This window comes from Triticum aestivum, chromosome 6D, assembly GCF_018294505.1.
Source record: "Triticum aestivum cultivar Chinese Spring chromosome 6D, IWGSC CS RefSeq v2.1, whole genome shotgun sequence".
Classification (NCBI taxonomy): domain Eukaryota; kingdom Viridiplantae; phylum Streptophyta; class Magnoliopsida; order Poales; family Poaceae; genus Triticum; species Triticum aestivum.
The window spans coordinates 165,733,382-165,740,357 of record NC_057811.1 but is presented as its reverse complement, the minus strand read 5'-3'; the positions used below and the strand labels follow the sequence as shown (position 1 = coordinate 165,740,357).

The 6,976-nt window shown below is 46.5% G+C and overlaps 1 long non-coding RNA gene and 1 pseudogene across 1 annotated transcript; both read right to left on the bottom strand.

The window, feature by feature from the left end:
• Nucleotides 1-1,409: 1,409 nt before the first annotated feature.
• On the bottom strand, nucleotides 1,410-1,548 carry LOC123146597 (uncharacterized; annotated as a pseudogene).
• Nucleotides 1,549-3,075: 1,527 nt separating this feature from the next.
• LOC123144327 (uncharacterized) lies at nucleotides 3,076-6,970 on the bottom strand. Its single transcript, XR_006471374.1, has 7 exons — nucleotides 6,790-6,970; nucleotides 6,622-6,717; nucleotides 6,489-6,545; nucleotides 6,375-6,419; nucleotides 6,159-6,224; nucleotides 3,605-5,755; nucleotides 3,076-3,483 (listed from the first exon to the last, which is right to left on the bottom strand). It is a non-coding gene; the product is annotated as an uncharacterized lncRNA (long non-coding RNA).
• Between the last annotated feature and the right edge of the window lie 6 nt (nucleotides 6,971-6,976).

Below are 6,976 nucleotides of genomic sequence, written 5' to 3'. Positions count from 1 at the left end.
GATCGAGACTGGGATTTGTCACTCCGTGTGACGGAGAGGTATCTCTGGGCCCACTCGGTAATGCATCATCATAATGAGCTCTATGTGACTAAGGCGTTAGTCACGGGATCATGCATTGCGGTACGAGTAAAGAGACTTGCCGGTAACGAGATTGAGCAAGGTATTGGGATACCGACGATCGAATCTCGGGCAAGTAACATACCGATTGACAAAGGGAATTGCATACGGGATTGATTGAATCCTCGACACCGTGGTTCATCCGATGAGATCATCGTGGAACATGTGGGAGCCAACATGGGTATCTAGATCCCGCTGTTGGTTATTGACCGGAGAGGCGTCTCGGTCATGTCTGCATGTCTCCCGAACCCGTAGGGTCTACACACTTAAGGTTCGGTGACGCTAGGGTTGTAGAGATATGTGTATGCGGAAACCCGAAAGTTGTTCGGAGTCCCGGATGAGATCCCGGACGTCACGAGAGGTTCCGGAATGGTCCGGAGGTGAAGAATTATATATAGGAAGTCAAGTTTCGGCCACCGGGAAGTTTCGGGGGTTACCGGTATTGTACCGGGACCACCGGAAGGGTCCCGGGGGTCCACCGGGTGGGGCCACCTATCCCGGAGGGCCCCGTGGGCTGAAAGTGGAAGGGAACCAGCCCTTAGTGGGCTGGGGCGCCCCCCTTGGGCTTCCCCCCATGCGCCTAGGGTTGGGAACCCTAGGGTGGGGGGGCTTCCCCCTTGCCTTGGGGGGCAAGGCAACCCCTTCCCCCCCTTTGGCCGCCGCCCCCCTTGGAGATCCCATCTCCCAGGGCCGGCGCCCCCCCAGGGGCCTATATAAAGGGAGGGGGGAGGGAGGGCAGCAACCGACAGCCTTGGGCGCCTCCCTCTCCCCCTGCTACACCTCTCCGTCTCGCAGAAGCTCGGCGAAGCCCTGCCGAGACCCGCTACATCCACCACCACGCCGTCGTGCTGCTGGATCTCCATCAACCTCTCCTTTCCCCTTGCTGGATCAAGAAGGAGGAGACGTCGCTGCACCGTACGTGTGTTGAACGCGGAGGTGCCGTCTGTTCGGCACTCGATCATCGGTGATTTGGATCACGGCGAGTACGACTCCGTCATCCACGTTCATTGGAACGCTTCCGCTCGCGATCTACAAGGGTATGTAGATGCACTCCTTTCCCCTCGTTGCTAGTAGACTCCATAGATGCATCTTGGTGAGCGTAGGAAAATTTTAAAATTATGCTACGATTCCCAACACAACGCTGCGAGAGTTGTTGTAGTTGGTGCCTCATGCACTCTTGCCCTTCCCGTGCGGCGGCCCGCGGTAGCGTGAGCCACCACCGCGGCCGCGCCTGGCGGCGTTAGCAGACGACTTGAAGCCGCCGTTGGCACCCTGGAACAAGGCCACCCTCTGATCGAAGTTACTCATCTGAGCAAACAGTTCGTCAAGGGTGACAGGCGAGGTGCGGGCGTCGAGGGCAGAGACGAGGGGCTGGTACTCCATGTCCGAGCCGGCGAGGATGTAGGAGATGAGCTCGTCGTCGTCAAGGGGCTTGCCCGCCGCGGCCAGTTCGTCGGCGAGGGAGCGCATGTGCGCGAAGAATGCCGCGACGGACTGAGTGCCCTTCTGAGCGTTGGACAGCGCGACGCGGATGTTGTTGATACGTGACAGCGACTGGGATGAAAACATGTTCGCCACCGCTGTCCACAGCTCGTGGGCATGGGTAATCGATGTCACCTGCACGAGCACCTCCTTGGAAAGGTTGTTCAGAAGGTATCCTAGTACCTGTTGGTCTTCCCGAAACCAGATCGGATGAAGGGGGTTGGGTGTGGTGACCTCCTTCCCGTCTTTGTCCTTGTTGATGACGACCTTGGGCGGCTCCGGCGTGCTGCTATCCACATAGCCGAAGACGCCGGCACCACGAAGCTGAGGCGTGATCTGTGTCCGCCAGAGGATGAAGTTGGTGCAGGTAAGCTTCTCGGTGATCTGGCCAGAGAGACCAGGGTTGGTGGTGGAGGACGAGGCCATGGCGGAAGCTTTCTGGTGGCTAGATGCGATGGAGGAGTTAGGCTCTGTATACCATGTGAAACACAATGGTTGGAACGTCGTACCCTGTTCTGGGCGACAGCTTCGTGTTATATTGCAGGGTCGCGACTCCTTGATCGCGTACATGAGGTGGTTCAGATTACAACTTGTAGTGCAAGGGATATACTAGGAGGTTACAGAGAGATAAGATCAAATCCTAACAACCTAGCTATCTGCCGTACGCCAAGAGGTCAAGGCCTTCTTGTCACGTACGTTTAACAATCATTTCTTATCTCTTTTGTTACATCCAAGTTACTATGTGCTGTAATTTGCCACTATTCCTAAGATAGAACAGACCTGCTGCTGGAGACACTAATGTATGTTATCATGTCTTGACTAAATTCAATGTATCACCTATGCTTACAATTACTTGGATCCTCTGATTGCAAAGTAAATTATTTGGACCTACTGATGATCCCTGTTTTATGGCGTTTTACATATAATATTAAGATTTTATTTGCAATTGTATAGGTCGGCTTCTACTGCAAGTCCAGAAGTGGAGATGCAGTTCCTTTTCACAAAAAGAATGGCCTAACAGGAAAATGCATTGCAGCTCTCAGGTGCCACACACCCCTATATCAGTATAGCATTAAATAAAATATCTGAAAAAAAAACAAAAATTCTGAAATTTTGGGATATCAAATCTAGGTACCCGTTGTACACCCGTATTCAGTTTCGCGGGGAATGGGTGCCTGTGGTATCCGTGGCGAAGGAAATAGGGTCCGACGTACGACCCATCCAATTTTTTTCCCTTATACATAAGAATTTTTTAACTTTTTTACCGAGATTACTACGGGCATCCACCCCCCACGAAACTGAACACGGGTGTACAAGGGACACCCAAGTTTGATATTCCAAAATTTCAGAATTTTTTGAAATTTTCTGATATATTTTTAATGCTATATTCATATAGGGGTGTGTGGCACCCGAGAGCCACAAATCCTCATCCTGGCCTAACAATACTACAGTAGAAGAAGGTGCTAACTTCTTGGGTACCACGAAAACACATCCAATAGCATTGTTATATGAAGACCTTAAACCGTAAAACAATTGTAACAAAATTTAAGCTAAATGTTCACAGCAGGAGTATAATGGAAAGGAAATCCTTTCCTAGAAAGTAAAGACCAAATTCTCCAACTCACAGCCATCAGCACATACAACATCTGTTGAAGTCTGGTCAGAAAATTTACACAAGTATCCTATGAATTGCAGTCTCACAAATATAAGAAAATAGGAGAGCGCAGCAATATGTCTAACTCAACAATCTGGCAGACATAGCTGAAAAAATAGAGCAATGTGATAAACGACAAACCAGTCGAAGCCTCTAAAAAAGTGTGTCGCTCTGAGGCCCATCACACTAAAAGTTCTTGATAAATTGATGGAAAGCTTCTCTACAGCATCCTGCAATTTATTGGACAGAATTAAAAAAATTGATAGGTGCAAAAACTATTGAGGTAATAAACTAATTTCAACACTCCTGTAACAACTTCAGATTGGATGCCCTTTTAGCTTGTTATCGTACCTATACTACACCCAGTAGGCTACCGCGTAGACATGATGAATCCATTTATTTCTGTTTAGTTGCATGCACAATAGTGGTGGGGTTTTGGCTTCTTGGTGGTTTGACCTGAAGCAGTAGAAGATAGGATAGTAACAAACAGGAACCAGATGATCCGACTTCCATCCAATTCCAATATCTTTCAAAATGGATGCTCAAGGCCCTCGATTCCATGAAAAATGGAGTTTAGATCAAGGCGCATAGCCAGAGGTGAGGAATTTCCCAGACACTCTTTATATGCAATGTCAGGACTTCAGATTTGTCTGGGAGCTTCAGTGGTGCTCTCTGAGCCTTTTACCGCGATGAGATAGATAGCGTGATCAAGTGATGCCTGCAGATAGGCACAGGGGCCTGACGGGTTTAGTGGCGTGTTTCTGAAATCTGGCTGGCACATTGTCAGATACGATTTCTACCAGTTGAGCACTTTTATGATGGCAAACTCAATCTCCAGAGTATAAACACTGGCTACATTACACGGATCCCGAAAACTGCCTCACCGGAGACTGCAAATGACTATAGGCCGAGCACACTCCTAAACTGTTGCCTCAAAGTGATCATGAAGGTTCTTGCCAACCAACTACAGAGATTGATATTGCACATTACCCACAGAAACTAATATGGCTTTTTCAAAGGGAGAACCATTCAGGATTGCCTCGGATGGGAGTTCGTATATTTACCAATGTCAAGCTTCTGGTAATGGGACTTTCATTCTGAAACTGGATTTCGCCAAAGCCTTCGATACTATAGAGCATGCAGCCATGCTGAATATTATGAAAGCAATGCAGTTTGATCACCGCTGGCTAGGGTGGATTAAGCGCATTTTCGGGTCTGGAGTTTCTTGGGTTCTGCTCAACGGGGTACCGGGCAAATAATTTCATTGCCTTAGGGGTATTCACTAGGGTGATCCCTATCTCCGCTAATCTTCGTGCTGGCAGCCGACTTGCTTCAGGCAATGATCAATGATTATCACCAAAGAAATCTTCTGTCGTTGCCCATTACTGCAGTGGGAGATTCAGACTACCCTGGTATTCAGTATGCTGACGACACGATGATGGTGTTTCCTGCATGCCCTGCTCAAACAGTGACGATGAAAAATATTTTGATAGACTATACTGCTTCCGTTGGTCCAAACATTGATTTCCAGAAATCTATTTTGTATCAACTTGTCTGCTCACAAAAGCAGTGCTCTAGCAGAGATCTTTCAATGCTCTGTCAGATCCATGCCCTTCACGTACCTCAGCCTGCCGATGGGACCACAAGACTATCCATGGCTGATCTCATGCCCATGGAATGGAGTGGAGCGCAGGCTCTCTTCCTCCTTATCAATGCTCTCTCAGGGGAGCACTGCCACCAAGGATTCTGCAATACCTTGATAAGCTCAGGCGTAGATGTCTCTGGACAAAGAAAACCGAACAGGGGGACAAGTACAGCTCATTGGCTGCCTGGGAGCTTGTCTGCAGCGAGAAAAACTGGGGATGTTTGGTTGTTCTGGATATCAAACTTCAAAATAAGGGCCTTCTCCTGAAATACATAAATTATATAATAAACATGATGTCCCCTGGGTGAATTTGGTTTGGTCCACATACTACGAAAACAAGGTTCCTCATGCTTCTGACGACCCTTGTGGGTCCGTTTGGTGGCGTGACATTATTCAGCTCACTGAAGTGTACCGTGGTGTTTTGAAAGTTAATATCACAGATGGCTCCTCGACCCTTTTCTGCAAGGATCTGTGGCAGCCTCAAATTTTGCCAGTTGCTTATTCCAGGGCTTCCTAATATGCACAAATGAAGACACTTTGGTGAGGGGGTCCTTAGGCATGACTGGGCTGAGAGAGGAGTTCCATCTCCCCCTATCCACTCAGGCATGACAGGAAGTCAGGCAGCTGCAGGATGATACTGCCTCGACTGAGATTGTTAGTGAGGGCAATGACACTTCTGGGTCTCAACTACTCATCGGCCAAATTCTCTATTTTTTTCTTCAGAGAAGCAGTTGAGCCCTATCTTAAGCCTGCCACTTAGGCGACACCACCATGAACAATTTAGCTGTCAACAAGGGGGCCAGTCATGTCACTCCTCTTTTTCCTCAATATCTGCTCATTGTATCTGTTGTAAAGACCTGCAAAAGTGAGCGTATGAATTAATAGAAAAAGGGAAATCGAGTGGCATGTTACGAAGTAATGAACATCAATAACAGTATTTCATCAACAAGACCCATGAAATAAAGACCCCAGATTTAATTGGCATTTTTTCCTAACAGAAGATTAGGTACAATTTGCAAGTCTAATGCATAAAATCGTATTTAGACATACATATTAAAAAATTAGCACATTAACAGAACCAACATTTCAGGGTTATCGTAGAAATGTCTCACGAAGCAATAGTTGTAATCCTTGAACCAAAATATCTTGTCTTTCTTTTTTCAACATGTACAGGCCACCATCATATATTTGCAGTGTAGTAACAAAAAAGCAGCATCTATCAATATGAACTGTGCAATTCATGACGGCTAAGATGCTAACCTGTTCCAGAGGTCGTCTAACAATATCATAGAAGAGGTGCTCATGATAGCTTGTCTCCATCCAAAACTGGACAAACATACAAGCAATAAAAAAGATTAGACTGAAATACAAATGTTTTTCAGTAATGCAAACTTTCCATCTTCCACCACTCATCCTATGCGGTTTGAGACAACTTAAAATGCTTTAAATGTTGTAGAACAGTATAAAATTATGTACCTCTTCGCAACTTTCAATCCACCTGTCACATACTTCATCAACAACCTAATAGAAGCAATCAATAAGCTGTCTAGTTCATTGATATTGAATTGAAAAAAAAGGGAAATAGTCTACCTCACTAAAAGCGGCTTGTTGAGAGCTACCCTTGCGCATCAAGATTGAACGATAATCCTGAGATTAGTTGCAATTCAAACTTAGCATTAGTGCCAATTTGAAATACAGGAGAATAAGTCATAAAAGATCATACAATAATTCCTCTGAACACATAGTATTTGGGGAGGTGATGCCCAGCAAAAACTTCGTTGTTGAATTTATCTACACGTTCTGAAAAGAGCTTATTCTCCTGCAGCAAGCAAACAATTAGTGCATGATAAATTAACTATGGAATAACAAAACTTGTCATTGTAGGAAGTACCCAATCAGCAGAATTATTGGCAGTGTTGAAAAAGCCTTTTTCTTCAAGCTCATTCACCAAAGCCCCGAGTTGACGTTTCAGCTGAAATATTTAATATGCATTCAGAAAAATGCCAAAGCAAAACAAATATTTACTACAGAGTATTAGAGTCTCCCCCTGCTCCGCCGCCCCCGTCCTCCCCGTCGGC